This window comes from Coffea eugenioides, chromosome 8, assembly GCF_003713205.1.
Source record: "Coffea eugenioides isolate CCC68of chromosome 8, Ceug_1.0, whole genome shotgun sequence".
Taxonomy (NCBI): Eukaryota; Viridiplantae; Streptophyta; class Magnoliopsida; order Gentianales; family Rubiaceae; genus Coffea; species Coffea eugenioides.
In genome coordinates this window covers 31,856,112-31,875,364 of record NC_040042.1, presented here as the reverse complement: position 1 = coordinate 31,875,364, position 19,253 = coordinate 31,856,112, and the positions used below count along the sequence as shown (strand labels likewise).

The following is a 19,253-nucleotide window of genomic DNA, read 5'->3' as shown; positions in this document are numbered from 1 at the left end:
CACTTGTTGAAATTTTATATGTATTTTGGAAGATTTAGTTCTCATTTGACTTGGAAATGATTATTATGCAATTAGGATTTTTGCATTTTAGAAAGTATATTCGATAAAGTGAGGAAAATTATGCCTATAAGTTTGCATGTTTAATGAAATTTCTCCTCTTTACTTAATTTTCCAAATAAGTGATTGATATAGTTGATAAAAAGTTATACTCCTCCTTTGATTATTTTTATATAATTCTCTATGAGAGAAAATCTATTTATTTTCTTATAAAAAAAAAGAAGAAAGAAAGAAAGGAAAGTAAATAAAAATTGTTCTACTCCAATGATTCTTGTACCGAGTAACCGGGGGTTGGCATCTACAAATATCGATTTTCGCGTAAAAAGGTACTTGAATAACGAGTATGCATAGTAATTTAAATAAATGAAATGTTGAGTAACCGGAGATCTTCATCCAAAAGTGTCGATTTTCTCGTCAAAAGGTATTTTCATTATTTAAGTAAAATAAGGTAAGAATAAGTCCCTCTTAGTTGTAAATTTTGAGAAAAAAGATGATTATAGGAGGAGGAAGGCTATGAATTGACTATGTGATTTGCTTATTTGTGAAATTAGATTAGGGTGAGAGATTAAGTTTAACTTGTTAAAATTAGGGTATAATTATCTTTCATTTACTTGATATTATGAGTATTTAGTGTAATTTAAACAATTATATAATGATTGTTTTTCAAGTCATGAGGAATTAAATTTGACAAAAATGCATATATTGTTTCACCTCTTGAATCATTGTAATTGATTATATGTGAATTGCTTGAGAACAAGCAATGGTTCAAGTGTGGGGGAATTTGATAAATGACTAATTTATATAATAATTGAATGACATTTTATGTTATTTTTAGTCACTTTGGTTATATTATTGGAAGAAAATGAATCAGTTTGTCTAAAATTAGTGAAAAATGTTCTTAAGTGATTAAATGAGGTTTTTATCACTTTTTACTTGTATTTTGTGTATTTTGACAGCTTTGACACATTTTCGTATTTCGGCTATAACTTGAGGTACAGTGATCGGATTGAGATGATTCTTAAACCAATTTGAGGATAAGAGATAAACCTACAACTTTGCTGAAGACATAGAAATCTAGTTCTAAGGTTTTCTAGGTCAAAAAAGTCGAATTACAGTTGCCAATTTGTTTTGGTCGAAACTGAAATAAGGTAGTGAGCAGTAAAGGGTATTTCAGTCATTTCTCAACCTACACAAATCCAAATGAGGTGATTCTTGATGCATTGGGTTAACTCAAAGGACTATAAGTTTTATATTTTGGTCAAGAGTTAATTCAGCTTCTACCGTAAAGAAAAGTTCAGTTGAAGTTGAGGCAAAATCGGAACAGTACTGAAATTTGAACAGAAATTGCACAAAAAGGTTACTGTAGCAATCTGGCTAGAAAATGGCCGGATTCATGGGCAGATTGTGGTCAGAAAGGGCTGCTCTTTACGCGGACAACTTGATTTCACCTCTAATAAGTCACATGTAATGTTAGACATGTGACAAACACTTTGCAGCTGTAAAAGGGTGGTGTAAACCTCATTCCTTGACCACCTTTTACCTTTACATAGCCAAAAACTTGCAAAATTCAAGGAGAGACATACGGGAGAAAGCTTGGGAGAGGAAAAATGTAGTTTTTCCATTTTCTTAGTGTTAGGTTAGTTTATAGTAGTATAACTCATCCACTTTTGTATATTAGCTAGATTATGATGAAAATGAGGATGAAAAAGGAGGAGTTGAAGCTCATGTGACAAGGGTCTCTTCTCCAACTCTTTATCTTTTGTATTAGATTCTTAAATATGATTAATATGCAAGTTCTGGATTTTGTGTTTATTATGTATCTTTAAAGTTTATGCCTTGGGTTTGGTTGAACTTTCTATGATTGTTAGTGTTTATTATTTGGCTATTTGATTGCTATGATTTGAGCAAGTTATTTAGCACTTTAGCTCTTTCAATCATAATTAATGTGGTACCACTAATTATGATTATCTAAGGTGTTGTTTCTGTAATAAAAATTGAGATTTAACACTGGTTCAAGAAGTGCTAAAGATTGGGAGTACACTCACGAGAGTAGATGTGCACCTATGTGGTTTTAGTGATTAATTTCATGTAATTTCTTTGAAGAAATGAACTTATAGCTAATTTCATAACCATGAGAATATGTATGGATTAGTTATAAGTATAGTTGATTCATTACGAAAGTAGGTTTCATATGCATAAAGAAATTACACCATAACTAGCCTAGATAGTAGTACTCAATGATCCAAATATAACACTTGCATGAGTAGTTAGGGATACCATAACCTATGGAGCTTTCATTTGTTATTTTACATAAGTTCAGTAGGTTTCATTTCTTATAATTCATTGATAGTCTAAATAATAGAGAAGCTTTAGTAGTGCCGGTACTTGTTCAGTCTTTCTCGTGGGATCAACCGGATACATGCCTAAACTATTAATTTGACCTGTATACTTGTAGTCAAACGGGTATAAATCGGATTTTAACTTGTACGTATAGCAAAAACCCATCAGTCCTATTAAGAGAATGCCAACAAAATTCTATGAAACCATTTTAGGACCAATAAGTCATCATTTCGTACATTATTGCCAAAATGCATTGAATTCTTTTTGGAACAGTTTGTTTCCATTATTGTAGAATCCAAACTTTAGGATTCTAATAATAATTATGCATGTAGGATTACAGAATTAAGGAAATAAAATAACGTACAATATTATTGATATCTCAAAACGATGAAAGAAAGTCACACCATGATAAAATCTTATAATTTCTTCCGGACTCTCGTAAGAAAATATTCTAAACTAATGTCTTATTTATAATCTCAATGCTATTTGTAGTAGTCTTTTCCTGGCTTGTTAAAGTGGAAGGGATTATAAATAGGAGATTCTAGGTACAAGACCTCTCATTTAAAAAAGAAAAAGAAACCAAAATCAATAGCAAAGTAGTGGTTTGTACCCAGAATCTCCTATTTGTAATCCCTCCTACTTAACACCAATCCAATTCTTCTCCCTAATTTTGGATTATGCATCTTATTGACTAACTCAGCCCGTTCAAGCAATACTTTTGTTATTAGCTCCATTGGCAAAAGGCTTTTCAACTAAACTTTCACTGAGTTACAAGTTTCGAGTTTTTTTTACCCTTTTCTTGTTGCATAAGTATTAGATTTATGAATAAAGAGTTATGTCTCATATTGGTCTGAGAGATGGAGAAAAAGCGGTTAATATGTAATTAAGAGCCCAAAACCTAACAGTTTAAGCTTTTATGTCTGAGTTGGGTTCCTAACTTCTATATTGGGCTCTTTGGTGGACCTCTCCGAGGTGTTTCTCCCTATCAAATTGGTATCAGAGCTTCAAGTTGTGAGATTGGGTTACTCATGGGTAAGTGGATTCTTTTCGGAGTTGGACTGGTGAAAATTCTCGTCTTGATGGTGGACAAAGTGCTAAGGAGTTTGGCTCCTGGACCAAATGCGCCATGGGTTTGGTAGGGGTCCGGTTAGTGTTAAATCAAGGAGCCAAATGTTGGCAGGGGTCTAGAATGCAATTTGGATCTTGAAGAAGAGTAGGTCCATGATTGGGAGAAGAGGTGACCTTAGGTGATAAGATGGGTTTGCGTTGAGTATTAAAGTGGGTTCAAAGAAGGGCTTGTAAATTTGGGTTTCATGTGGGGGTTACTCATGAAGGTGGAGATTTGTTAGGTTCATAAGTAAAGGGTTATGTCTCACATTGGTCCGAGAGTGGAGAAAGAGCAGTTAATATGTAAGTAAGGGTCCAAGACCTAACAGTTTAAGCTTTTGAGTCAGAGTTGGATTCCTAACTTACATATTGGTCTCTTTGATGGACCTCTCTCGAGGTGTTTCTTCCTATCAATAAGTATTACAACTTCTCCAATATCAGAAGAAAAAATGGGAACCACTCAACTCAACCAATTATGTCAATTAAATTTCAACAAATAAAATCACAAACACCATACTTTCCCAATTCTGCAAGGAGTCACTTACAAAAGTTCATCAAATCACAAATATCATTTAATGTCTTTTATAAATTGTGAGGATTCGAAAATTCCATTATTTTAAAATCCCTAATTTTGGCTAAAATAATTATTTATTTGGATTTTTGCCACGAATAATATTTTCTAGCCTATTAGACCTAAGTACATGATTTTATAGTTCGTTATATTTCTAAAGTGTCTCATTTTAAAAATAATAAAATAAAAACATAGATAAATAAATAAGTATTTTCTTATAAGCCTATTTAGCGAAAAAGTGGAAACGTGTCTAAAAACTTTAGCCAATTGGGATTGCAATAAGCTAAAAATTTAAGACCTATACAATGGACCTAAAATAGACAATTTTAGGTTTAAACACACAAGTAATAACTAGTGGTACGATCGTTATAAGAATTTTTCAAAGGTTTTAATTTTTATTACGCCTAAATTAGAAATACGTGTTTTCACGTGCGCGCTTAATTGAGGGACTTTGGACCATTATTTTGGGACAATTAAGAATGAATAATATTTATATGAATGTAAGGGCCCTAGAGGTTTAGTGCACTAGTGCAACAAACGTAAGAGAAATCGGATACAAAACGCGCACGTAGGACACTAGTTATAATTGATTTGACGTAATTAATATAATAGACGTCAAGCGTCTTTCGTACGCGAAGTCATCAGAACCGCAATTCATTTCCTTTCTTCTAGCTTCATAGTCGGCCAGCTGCTGCAGAGAAACAACCAAAGACTCTCACCATTTCTTTCTTCCAAAGCCATGCAAATCACTATCAAACTTCCACCAAATTCTCTCAAAATTTAACTACAACTAGCTCAATACTCGGACAACAACTTAGGCTGGAAAAGGGAGGAGTTTCACGGCTGTCTTCAGGCTTCATAGGGACCGAAATTTTCTGATCTGAACAGCCATCAAAGTAGGTAGCCATCTAACTCCTTAAACTTGTTTTATGAAGTTTGATTTATGCATTTGAGCTAGAATCGTCACTCTAGTAGCTTGTATTGTTGGAAAAGTGGGCTCTATGAATTCCCACTCTTGGGTTGTTGCTGATTCTGTGCTTGATGAAGTTTATGATATCAGATTAGTGTTTAAGTTATGGATTTGTTGAAGGAAACTGCTAGAAAACTCACGTAGAGAGCAAGGGCCAAACTTGACCATTTTGCCCCTGCTCTGTTCGGCCATTTCCAGGCCAATTTTTAATGGTCTAATGGCTTGAATTGGATGTTTATAGGATGTATTAGATGTGTGAAAAATTTCATTAGAAAATATTGATGTTTGATTGAGCAAATGAATTTTTCTTGAGAAACTAGCAAGTCTGGAAAACTGTTCGCGTATGATTCTGACCAGTGGTAGTATTTTGGCTATAACTCTGTCCTCGGATGTCGAAATCATGTGCTGTTGGTGGCGTTGGAAACTAGACATTCCTGGCTTTAATTTGGTATATAATGCACGTTCTGATTCTTTGTGAGCAAGCCGAACCAAATGTTTTAAGTTCGCTGTCCTGTTGCTCTGTTCATCTGGAATGAAGTGTTCAGGCAGCAACTTGATGCCCGAATTTGAACCAGATGGGTGCCGAATTTGGAAACAATTTCTTCTGTGATATTTTAGCCCTATGAATTTATTTTCCAACGGCATAAGTCATGCTCGATTTCGAGTTAAATTGACTGAGTTGTGACTGAAACAAGTGGACTGCTCTGTTTTGGAAAAAAACTCTAATGTTGGACTGGTTTGGAACAAGATCTTGTAATGAACTTGTTAATTGATGTTCTTGATACCAAACACTTACCAAAGGCATTATGGATGTTTCTTAGGCCTTTATTTCACAAATGAACCATGATTGGATAGTTTGCTTGATTAAACGTTTTGAAATGGGTAATGAAAGTTTAAAGGCAGATTGCCTTAAGGATTTTTCCAAACTTTGGTTGATTGAATGACCACCCTTCCGAGGGTATTTTTCCATGAAATTTGATAGAGAGATACCTGTCATATGGGAGTATTATACTGCAAGATTTGGTGTCAATCCAAGTCCGTTTCGACACTTAATGAAAGGTCCAAAGTTGGAACCAAATCTGGAAATTTTGTAACAGTCTTGAATTTTTCCTAACTTTGAGCTACCATATCTTGGTGCTCGAAACTCCGATTCTCAATCCGTTTGTTCTGACCTAAACCTTACTTCCACCTCTAATTGAGCTATAAATTTCAAGGGCTGGTTTGCAACGAGTGAATTCTGCCGAATTTTCAAAGTTAGCGAAAAACCAACCCCGGCTCAATCCTGGGTGATTTGGAACAGCAACTTTAGGCTCATTTTTGAGCACTTTCCACTTCGATTCATGGAAAAGTGTCTTCTAGGAACTTGCAGTACTTTCTAAGAGGTTTTCAACGGTATAAAGTTTTCCAATTCTCGACTTATGCCGAGTGAGTTACGATTTTTCAAAGATTCATAACAAAACTGAAAATTTTCCAACTTTCAAGGAAATAGAGTTTTTCAAGAACTCTTTATTCTTTTGATATTATCTAAACGTTTTATCCCCGATTTCCTAGATAAAGACTTAAATATTGTTGAATGTTATTAAACCTCTCTCGAACCTCTATTTACGAGTAATTGAGGTTCATTTTCACGGAATTTCCTAGAGTAATACTAGTGAACGAATTATTCCTCGATATTTGGGATATGGGTGATAATTCACTATTATTTGCTCAGGCACGCACGAGGACCTCCAAGAGGACCCTACTGTGGAAGTTTGAACTCTTCCTCCAATTTACTTGCTTGCATAACTTGGTGAGTGTCAAGTGTATGCCTACTTGAACCCTAAAGTCTTGATTCATGCTTGATTCACCTGATTTCATGCTTAGCTTAACTGATTTTGACAAAATGAAGTCGAGTGTGTACTTGATCGCACTCGTTCTCATTTGAAACGAATGACTCATGCTTAACATGATTTGCTTGGTTTACATGACTTGAAATGTCTGCTTAAACCTATCAAATGCTTGAATACATGAAATGGTATGCTATGATTGCATACGTCGATGGAGTGAATCTCCTCGACATTTACATGACAAATGGGGGACGCCCAAACTCATAGGCCGACCTTGGAACTCGAGCCGGCATGGGCTTGGTCGGGAACCTCGGTGAGCCATGAGACTCAAATGATAAGCTTGATCTATTGTGAGATCTCGCTTGGCATACTCGTATAGTATCGCCTTATAAATGTAGTGCGGGCCCGAAGTGGTGTATGGTGGACGGATGGGAAGTAAGTGGTGAACTACGGATATGAAAATATCAATCCGGTTGACGGAGAGTCATCACGGAAAGATATATAAACGGTGTCGGCAAATGTGGAATTTAGCTCCTGAGAGCTTCTATATCCTTGAATTGTTTCTGGTTACGTTTTGTTGGCGTTATTAATTACTTGCAAGCTATTACCTGAATTGTTATTTGGACTTGTTATCTGAACTATGTGTCTGCATGTGTGTTCTTGGCCTCACGAGCGTTTTTGCTCACCCTGTAGATTTGTTTTCCTTAACAGGTTTGAACTCGGAGGTAAAATGGAGAAGCCCTCTTGATGTACTTTTGTTTAGGGCTTGTTATTACTTTTGGTTATGCCTTTGGTTTTGGAATTGTACTTTTGGTATGGAAATGTAACCTTTGGACGAAATGTAATCTGTATTCTGACGTGTGGTTTGGAGAATGGATGATTATTATTAAGTTTGAATACTTCCGCATTTATTGTATTTAAGTTATTGGCTTGTGTTGTGTGGTCCGGCTATAAGTTGAATGGAATTGCTTGAGTCCTGGCGAGAGCTAGGCAGGCGTCCCGCAGATACCCTTTGGTTCGCCTTAGGGAGAAGTGGGGGCGTCACATAAATACTTGTATAGTAGAGAAAGGGAGAACATTTTACTTAATTTTGAGAAGTTGAATTCTCAGTGTTTATTTTTTCGATTAAGCAAGTGTTCTTGAGTCTAATTGTTGATTCTTGAAAAAGGTTTTTCAATTCCAGTTGTTGAAAACTCAAAGAAGAAAGAATTGAATAAAGAGATGGGGAAGAGCAGTAATAATACTGATGACCACCGTCTTGATTATTCCGGTATTGAATTTAATACCTTTTGGATTGTGGTGGGGTCTAATATCAAATTAATGGACTGAATCCATTAATAAAGGTGACAAACGAACAATTTTATTACATTCAAAGTGTATACATTAATGACACTCACAAAATAAACATATATTAGATACTACTAAATTAAGTTTCACTCTTGAAAATATCAGCTCTAATTTTATCAAAGTCTCACTCTTGAGATATCTACTCAAAATACTCATGCAAACTTGCTCTCTAAATGTCAAACCACTATCTAAGCTCTAACTCTATTTGAGCTCTTGTTATTCTCGTATGAGGATGGGATGCCAAGAATGGCAAATAAACTCCTATTTATCCTAGTGAACACCTGACAAGAGGCTGCAATTTACCTCTTCTCATTTAATGTCCAATTGCTAGAAATTCTGATGAAGTACACAACCAAATCTGGCTTAAGAAATAAGCATGCTCCAGGCATGATTTGCTGCACACAATTCTAATGTTCTGCTGCAAATTTGGACTTTGCATTTTACAAGCTTCTAGTAGGCATAATAAATGGCTATGGCTCAGTATGGCTCTTTGTCAACAAAGTTAGTGATGACTTTTGACACTCCCCTCAGCAGTGACTTTTCTTATAGTCCTGCTGAGCATTTCCCGAAACTTAACGAATTTGCAAGAACTCAACTCTTTGTGAATATGTCTGTAACTTGATCATTTTGTGTTGACATACTTCAAGTCAACTTTTCCTTGTAATATCTTTTCTTGAACAAAATAATAGATCATTTTGTGTTGACATACTTCAAGTCAACTTTTCCTTGTAATATCTTTTCTTGAACAAAATAATAGTCAACTCAATATGCTTTGTTCTCACATGAAATACTGGATTTTCAGCCATACGAATACCTATTAGTTTTCGCAGTGTAACTGAATTGGGTAATCAATTGGTTGGTGTAAATCCTTCGTAAGTTGCACTAACCACGTGCTTTCCTATGCTGTTGAAGCGGTTGCTCTATAATCTACTTTTGTACTAAATATTGACACTGTCGGTTGTCACTTACTACGCCAAGAAATTGCGACTGATTTAAGGCTAAACATATAACTTGTGTTTGACCTCCTTGTATCATGATCACTGGCATAATTTGCATCACAAAATCCAGTCATTTTACAAGCTTCTCCTTTCGTGTACAATAGACCATAGTCAATGGTCCCTTTGATGTATCTCCAAATCTGACGCACAGCTTATAAACGTGTCTTTTTTGGATTTTACATGAATCTACTCACGATCCTAACTGCATATAATATGTCAGGTCTAGTCAAAGTAAGATATATTAACCTACCTACCAACTGTCCATACATGGTAGCATCATCAATACTTTTGTCCTCAATAGAGCAATATCTGGCATTGACTTCCATTGGAGTTGAGATAGGGTTACACTCAAGCATCCCAAATTTCTCCAACAAGTCTTTAGCATACTTCATTTGACACGAGAATAAACCTTCATTGGTCCTATCAACCTCAAGACCAAGAAAATGCTTTAGCTCCCCCAAACTCTTCATTTGGAAACGTACATGCAGGTTTTCTTTAATTCGTTGAATTTCTTCATCATCATCACATGTAATGATTAGGTCATCAGCATATACAAGAACAATAGCTAACCTTCCACTGCTCGCTTTCACAAATAAACTAGAATCTGCAGGTGCTACAGAATATCCACTTTAAAGTAAGAACTCCACTATCTTGCCATATCATGCCCTTGGTTTGGTTCTTGTTTTAATTCACATAAAACTTTTTTTCAATTTGCATACAGGACCGGTCAGACTGTGTCTCCAAACGCATGTGGTTGACCCATATAGATCTCTTGATCCAGCTCTCAACAAAGGAAAGTATTTTTGACATCCATCTACCAAAGCTTCTATGACTTGCTAGCTACAACTGTAGATAGAATTCAAACTATGGTTAACTTTGCCATTGGGCTAAACATTTTATCATAGTCTAACCTATATTTTTGAGACAATCCAAGAGCAATGAGGCGTGCCCTATACCTCTCAACTGAGCCATTTAGATAAGCCTTAATTGTAGACCTATTTGCAAGAGATAGGTTTAACAAATCAGCTGAGACTTGTATCGACATCATAATCTTCAAGTTGTGATAACTGACATGTCCCAATCTTGTATGCCACAAATTAGCTGTCTCACTCTTTCTTGCTTTATCAATATAGGCTTCTTGAGCTAACATCAAACCCATTGACTCCAATCGTCTCCCTTGCATTGTTGGTGTACCTATAACTTTCAGATGTTGATACACCTTGACATCATCAGGTCCAAACAATACCTAGTTGCCAGATGCTGTCAGTTGAGAAATTAATAATGAATTCTTCTTCATTCCAGTTACGTGATAGACATGTTGCAACTCCACCTGCTAAGACTTGTATCGAGGTAGCATCAATGTATTACCAATGTGAGAAATTGGTAACCTAGAATTATCAGTTGTCATCACCACTAGACTGTCTTTGTACTCTGTCAAATCTTTTAGCTTTTTTTGTCTCTAGTCATATGGTTAGAACAACCAGAATCAATAACTCAATCATCAATGTAATTGACAGGTTTGGTACTCACTACTATAAGAGAGAGCTTCTCTTGTAGTCTAATAATACAGCAAAATGTGAAATCTTCTATTGCAAAGGATACCTAGACATCCTAATTTTCATCATCCTCATTCCTTTTTGGGGGATGTAGCAACATTACCTTGTGCTGGTAGGGATCTACAATATTTTGCATGATGCCCATTCTTACCATAGTTGTAGCATTCATCATTTCACCATTTTTCGTTGCCTTACAACCATTGACACCTTCTATTTTAGCCAATTGCTCCTTGACTTTGGCCAGCTTCCCCTTGATTGTTGTTCTTCTACTTCTTTTGCTCCATGGGCTCCATTTGCCATTTGAATTATTTTGGTTATCCACTAGTCTCCTATCTTCGGTTTAAGATCCTCCTTTTTTGGCAAAGAAAGCTTTTTCTTCTTCTTCGATAAATACTTTAGACATAGAATTGTCTAAGGGTTCCTCATTGGCAAGTAAACTTTCCAACTCATTTAAGGTTGGCTCCTTGGACCAACCACAAGTGGAAGTAATAAGTAGGGATAGCAATTTTTGACACGACCTGAAAACACGACACGAACCTAACACGAAATCAATGGATTTGGGTTGAGGTTTCGTGGGTTCGGGTCAGAATCGGGTTGAATTCAATGAACCCGAAAAAAAAACAGGTCGAATTCAAGTTACTCACGGGTTGACTCGATAACCCGTTTATGAATTAAAAATAATTTAATAAATATAAAAATATTTTATCTAACTATACTAAGTTATTCATTTTTCCCCAAAGGCATTAACCACTTAATCCTAAATAAATTTGTTTAACTTGTGTAAAGTTAGAATTGTTATGTTTGGACACATGATATATTACCTTATTTTCTATTTTTATAGTATCTTAATTTATTTTAGATCTAGTTTGGGATAAAACACTTTTATCGTGTTTTAATTTATTTCAGATCTGGTTTGGAATTAATTTATTGAGATTTTTATTAATTGTTATTAGTCTTGTGCGAAATTGGTTCTGTTAGAAACTATAGTGGTAAATTAGTAAATTGAAATTATGTTTCAGGTCATTCGGGTAGACTTGCCAACCTGAAATTTTCGGGTTCGGATCAGGAGTCAGGTCGTATTCGGGTCAAAATTATGTTTCAGGTTATTCGGGTTGACTCGCCAACCTGAAATTTTTGGGTTCAGATAAGAAGGTAGGTCGTATTGGGGTCAGCAGATTATTTATTGTACCCGAGTCTCAATCCTATCCGCCAACCCATTTTTGACCCAATTGCCACACCTAGTAATAAGACCCGTGTATTCTAGCCATAAACCATGGACAATAATTCTCCGCATTCTAGTCTCTATGATTGCATTCTGATAGGGTGTTAATTGTTAGTAATTTTATTGTTAATTTTCCCTTTTATCCTTGCCAAATATTGTTTTAATTATTAATATTTACTTATATTTGGTATTGGACCCAATTTTAGGGAGTGAAGCAGAAAACTACAAAAAAGGAGGGACTTTCTGAAGATAATTGAGACTTCAAATAAGCCACAGACCTGGCCCACATGGTGATATACGCGGACTGCATTTCTTTTTTGCAGATTAGGAGTATCTTGGAGTGTTGAAGTGTTTGACTATCAAGAGGAAACTAAAGAAAGAAGGACTTCAGAGAACTTCACTTTATGTACACTCCTTTCTCAATTTGTGCGGGGACCACGGAGAGAAGAAAGGCATTAGTCATTTGAATTGAAAGGAAACAAACGTGCAAAGAGTTGTTTTTGTTCCTTATTCGTGGGGACCACTGGATAGATAGCTTGAGTCATTTCCTTTTGGCTATATAAGGACAATCGTAAGAAAGGCTACAGAGAGCCTTTAGCATAGTTTTAGTTTTCTTTTATTTCTTGGCTCTTTTGATGGCCTGGACCTCAGTTAAATTACTTGGAGATTTTCTCATGAGGCGTGGCTAAGTTTTTCTAGTCGAGGAACAATGGAGGACTTGGTTCTACTAAATTTGTGAGATCGAATTAGTTTTTATTTATTTCCATTATTCACTGGTATTCGTCTATCTTCTGCTTTATGTTCATATGGTTGTTTTATTATTCGATTATCCAGGGCCCGGATTCTAGATTAATTCAATAACCTGAAGCTAATTAGGGTAGTTAAATCCGTAATTGTTTAATTATTCTAAACTGGTGGCAACTGGCATGATTGGGTTTGTGTCAGGGAGATAGACAGGCTAACTTAAAGAGACCCTCGTAGCGTGTTGATTGGTTAGAATTAGGCTCTTCTAATTATTCATGCAATTAGGGAATTGAACTTCTATGGTCGTACCTAGGGTTGTTTCCTGATTAGAGAAATAGTCAACGGTCGTACCTTGACTATCGACAAATTGAGGAAGAGTTGGTTGTTTATCGCGTGTATGACAACTATAACTAATTTATCAGATAGTAACTAGAATAATCCTTGCATCTGTGATCGAATTAAGTGAACCATCTCCGAAGTTGTCTCTTGGCTAGAGTTCGTCCATTATTATTTTTATTGTGATAATTAGTTATTTGAGTTGTAGTTATTTTATTTCATTTTAATTTATTCCAAGTAATTTAGTTACTCTCATTTTCAAAAACCCCCCATATCTGGAACTTGAGAAGAAATTAAATTATCCCCAGTCCCTGTGGATTCGACCCTGCTTACCACTATATGCAGAATTTGTATTTTATTTGAGCAGGTATTTATTATTGCACAGGCTCGACACCCTGTCACATTATAGGAATCCAATTTGGATATTTCATCACAAATTGATTTTACCATGGAGAAATATTGACCTACTATCATATTTTGCTGAGAAATAAAGAATAATTCATTTTTAAGCATCTGGAGTTTCGCATTATTGGGCTTTACAAAGAGTGTTATGAGTGAGTCCCATGCCTCCTTTGGTGTCTTAGAGCCTTTGATCCGGCGTAGTAAATCATCTTTTATAGCCATTGTCCTCCGATGGCGATGTTGTGTCATCTTAACTAACAACTGCCCACAAGTCTTCTCCTAATAGGTAGAATTTCATACAAGTACTCCAAGAGTCATAATTGTTGGAATTGATACTTAATTCATCAATATTTCCAACTGAGATAGCAATCTCTACCATAATTAATTTTATCACTCACACTTTAATAATTGACTGACATAAAAAAACTTTCATAGTATTTCACCATGTTTTTGGAGAATCTTCTCTCTTATTGCCAAATAAAATTTTATCAAGAGTGAGTTCAAGATAGACCCGCTCTGATACCAAATGCTTGGATTGTGGTGGGGTCTACTATCAAATTAATAGATTGAATCCAATAATAAAGAAGACAAAAAATAATTTTATTACACTTAAAGTGCAAACAATAAAAACACTCACAAAATAAACTTATACTAGACATTCCTAAATTGAATCTCACTTTTGAGAATATCTATTCTAATTTTATCAGGCCTCACTTTTGAGATATCTACTCAAAACACTCACACAAATTTGCACTCTAAATATCAAGCCACTCTTTAAACTCTAACTCTATTTGAGCACTTGTATTCTTGTTTGATGATGGAGTGACAAAAATGGTAAATGAACTCCCTATTTATACTTGTGAACATCCAACAAGAAGATGCAATTTTCCTCTTCTCATTTAATGTCCAATTGCCAGAAAATCCAGTGAAGTACACGACCAAATCTAGCTTAAAAAACAAGCATGATTTGCTGCACACAAATCCAACATTCTGCTGCAAAATTGGACTTTGCATTTCACAAGCTTCTAGTAGGCATAATTGATAGGTTTCAAGCTTGTGTAATAATAAATTCCTATCCACAAAAATATATGATAGAGTATAATGGTAAGTAGGGTCGTCTCTATAGGAATTAAGGGAAATTCGTTTTTTCCAAGTGAGAATTAACTGGGCTTTTTGCAAATCAAAATAAATAAAAATACCAATTTAAGAAAATTAGTCAAACGAAAGAAAATTTAAATTAATTCAATAATATGCAAACTCTAGCCAACGAAAAACTTCGAAAGTGGTTCATAAAACTGCTCATTGATAGAACAATAATTTCTTCCATTCGTTAATAAACAGATTATAATTACCAAATAAGCATTGGCAATCGGCTTTTCCTTACTGTGTCAATAGTTAAGGTACGCCCGTTAACTACTTTCCTAATTAAGAAATAACCCTAAACACGTCTGTAGAATTTAATTTCTTGATTGCATTACAAATTAGAAAAGCTTTATTCTAATCAACAAACACACTATCGGGGTTTATTTAAATTAGACCATATGTTTCTCTAATATAAAATTAATTATACTAGTCGCCACTAATTTAACACAATTGAACAAGTACGGATTTAACTGTCCAAACTAGCATTAGATTGTTATGTTGAATTAAATATCTTGCACCCTTGATATTTAAATAACAAAACAACCATGATAAATTAAATTAGAAAATAGATGAATAATAATGAATAAAAGAAATAGATAAAAACAATTAGATCTTACAGTTATAACCGAACCAAACCATCGTTATCCCTTGACTAAAATAGAAAATTAGTTACTCATCATTGAGAAAAATCCCATGCAAAAGTTTGAACAATTTCAATAGTCATGCCACCACTGAGAAAAGCAAAAAACACAAATCCGTCATTTTTCTCTTTTTTCAAGTAAAGAGTCACGACCCTCCAGGAATTGTTTCTTGCTTCGAAAGAACTAATCAAGTAGGATGCCCCCCGGGGCTTGGTCTGGTGGCATGGGGCTGCTGAAGATGGGGTGTTGTCCCTGGTTCGAGTCTCGCTGCCAGCAAGTTGCGGGGGGCAGAGGATTAGTCTGCGGGGTCCACTCCCTGCGGGAAATCCTGAAAAAAAAAGTAGGAAGCCAAACGTCTCCGAGTCCTCTATTTTCTCCTACTTTATAGCTACTACTAATAATAAAGCATATTTCCTAATTAGAAAAAGAAACTACAAAAGACAATATTCCATGTTTCCTAATCAAATACCACAATTAATAAAGATAACTTCCAAATTTCTGAGCCAAGGTTTGTTCGGTCTGTGTGCATAAAATTTCCAAGCCTTTTGTATTTGATAGTAGGTTCTGAATGCGCCCACACCAAATTGGTTCATAATATGCTCGAAAATTGCCCCTTCAACTACTTTTTGCTCCACTTTTCTACAATTAACATTAATAACCAAATATAAGTAGAATCGGCCCAATAATGCAATGTTTGACAAACATCAAGGAAAAATATTTACAAATTATTAGCAGTTACACACCCTATCAATAATAAATGCCTATGGCCCAATATGGCTCTTTGCCAACAAAGTCAGTGATGACTTTTGACAATACCAACTAGGATAGATTTGTTGTCTAGGTTGCAATTGCAGAAGTAGAGAGGATCAGGTTGGAGGAGGAGGAAAAAGAAAGGGCACTCAGGTGATATATTTCTACTTTCTTGAAGCTTCTTTGTGAAAAGAAAACAAAGGAATCATTGATCGAGTGATGAGCGCGGGATATATATATAACAATTAGCTCATTCACAGTCAAGTTTTATATTTATAAATTCCTAAATACCCCACATGCGACTTTTCACAAGTATATGAGTCGTAATTGAGTATAGAGTATTAAGGGTCGAACCCACAGAAAAAATTGTCAATTATCGATGGTTTTCGAACTATTTAGACTATCACAAGTGTAAGAAATTAAATCTACACTATAAACATGAGATAAAAGTAATAAAAATAACAATATATAGAAAGCTCCTAGAGACATGGAATTTCTCACTACTCTTGCAAATAAAATCACCAGTTAAATGAATGCTATTATCTTGGCTAGTTATAACATAATTTCCTAATATATATGAAACATACTCTCATAGTGAATCAACTATACTTGTAGCTAAGTCATACCTACTCTTGTGGTTATGAAATTAACTACAAACTCATTTCTTCTATGAAATTACATGAAACAAGTCACTAAAACCACATAGGTGCACCTCTACTCTCGTGAGTGTACTTCCTAAGTTTTTCACTTTCTTGAACTAGTGTTAAATTCTAATTCTCATTGTAAACAACTAATGGCCAGTTAATCATGATTAGAAAAGCAAAAGTGATAAATAACTTACTCAAAATAATATTATCAAATAACTAAGTAAATATCACTAATAAGATATAAAAAGTTCATCCATACTCTAGGCATAAACTTTAGCAAAACATGATAAAAAGATCCAAACTTATATTATAACTAAACATAAAATCAAATACAAGAGAGAAAGTAGTAGAAGAGATATCACCCTTGTCACGTGAGATCAGCCTCTCCATCTTGCTCCTTAATTTTCATTTAAATCTAACTACAAATACAAGAAGGATAACCTACTCTAACTATACTAATCTAACTAATGAACTAAGGAAACTCTAGTGAAGATTACACTTTTGTGGACTTTTTCTAGCCTTTCAAAGTTGAGAAAATGTTCTCTTTGGCCTCTTTTTATAGAGAGATTCAAGCTCAAGATGAGTTGTTTCTAATTGGCAAAATTACTCTTTGAAATTTTCAAAGGTTGGTTCTCAAAATTTCCATGCTCATCTACTTATTTCTAGCGGGAATCTTGGTAGAAAAAGTGGTAAAAAAGGTTGAGTGAATAGAGCATAAGTTGCAGAGCAAGTTGCAGCCGCAAAACATGAACACATAGCCCCAAAACGCGACCTAGCTCGTGTTTTGTACCCCACATTTTACTCTTTTGCAAGTTTGCTCATTCTGGTCAGATTTCATCCTTGCTCTGTTTTTATACCAATTTCTACTGATATTTTCTTGATGATAGAAGCTGAACTAACTCTTGTACAAACATAAAATTTGTAGCCCTTGAGTTAGCTTTCCAATGCATGAAGAATCATCCAATTTGGAGCTCTGCAGAATGAGAAATGACCAAAATACCCTTGACTAGTCAATCCCCTATTTCAGCTTTTGACAATGAAAATGTACTTCAGTATTTCGACATTTGGACAAGGAAAACAACTGAACTGGACTTCGAGTCTATAAGAATATAGAACTATTTCTTAGTTTCAAAATGGCATAAGAATCACATCAATCCAATACTTGTAGCTCAAGATATAGTCGAAATACCAACAGGTGTCAAAACTGGAAAACTCCCTTAATTGCATTTCATTTCTTGCGCTTCATATCAATTCAAACCATCATCAATCATTCAATTATCTTATCAATTAACTTCATTTGACGATTGAATCCTTAAACCTACAAAACGTGAAGTTTTCACCATTAAAATCCATTGAAATACAATTTTTACCCCTTAAACCATAAAATGCAAACTTTCACTAGAAACTTAGTTCATAAGCTATAAAACTAATTAAAACACCAATATTAATTAATAAAACACACTTAAAACACTCAAAATATATACTTATCATCGAGAATTGATTCAATTGGAGTCACTGGATTGCAGCTTCTTTCTGATAAATTGTTCGGGATAATATAAAAGAAAATGGCTAAAAAAATTACAAAGCAAATGATGCAAAAAAACTTCAAATCGTGACTCAATATCACTTTCATTTAGCCTTTATTTGTCTAGAATTTAGTGCGCAAAGATTTTGAACAAATATCCTTTAAGATCATTTGAAGGGTATTGGCTTTTAACTCTTGTACAAAGTTAGACAAACCAACTTGAACTATGATGTGTTTTTGAAGAAAATTCTAATAGTAAGAAAATAGTCTTCTACAGTAATAATCCCCACTAGATCTTTATAGAGTTGAGATTGAAAATGATCAAGAGTTGTAATCTTTCTCCACTAATTTATGACTTTCCTTGAATTATGTTGGACAAAAATGCTCCTCAACATCAATGCAAGTGTTCAAACAATTTTTGAATGTTTAGACACCATTTGGATGGCAATTAATTGTCAAAAATATGAAAATATGCTAGATAAACTTGAACAACTTCTGATCATTATAGGCATCAGTCAATGATGGATCTTATGTCAGATCTTAAGATGGGCTCCCATCATGCAAATGATCAAATTTTAAAAAAATTTTAACAAAAATTGATGTCAATTTCACAAAAGCGAAAAGATCGTAGAGAAAGAAGACTGGCTCCAACCGCACATTATTGTCCAAGGAATTTCCTTCAGCAATGCGCCCCCCTCCCCCCTACCCCCCAAGGTTTGATTTTGAAGGCAAACATCAAGAAGATGATGGAAATCACGTTCTGTTTTCATATGGGGATATAATCAAGAAACCCCAGTTGAAGAGACTGAGATCACCCAATGAAGAAAATAGTACTGATCATCAAGAAAAAGAGATGCCACGTTCCAAGAAAGCAAAAAGGAAGCCTAGATATCCTGATGGACCATCAACATCAATTATCAGTACTATTCCAGAGAAACTGAAGAACAGAATTTTGGAAGTTGGGGGTCAGAGGAAAGCATTGTATTTGTGTTTAAGAAGGTGTTAACACAGATTGATGTGAACACGCATTTCAGCAGGCTGCTGGTGCCATTTGAGCAGATCATTGATTGG

At 34.8% G+C, this 19,253-nt stretch overlaps 1 long non-coding RNA gene across 1 annotated transcript; it reads left to right on the top strand.

The window, feature by feature from the left end:
- The first annotated feature begins 4,709 nt into the window (after positions 1-4,709).
- On the top strand, positions 4,710-7,804 carry LOC113781316. Its single transcript, XR_003469579.1, has 2 exons — positions 4,710-4,975; positions 7,583-7,804. It is a non-coding gene; the product is annotated as an uncharacterized LOC113781316 (long non-coding RNA).
- Positions 7,805-19,253: the final 11,449 nt, after the last annotated feature.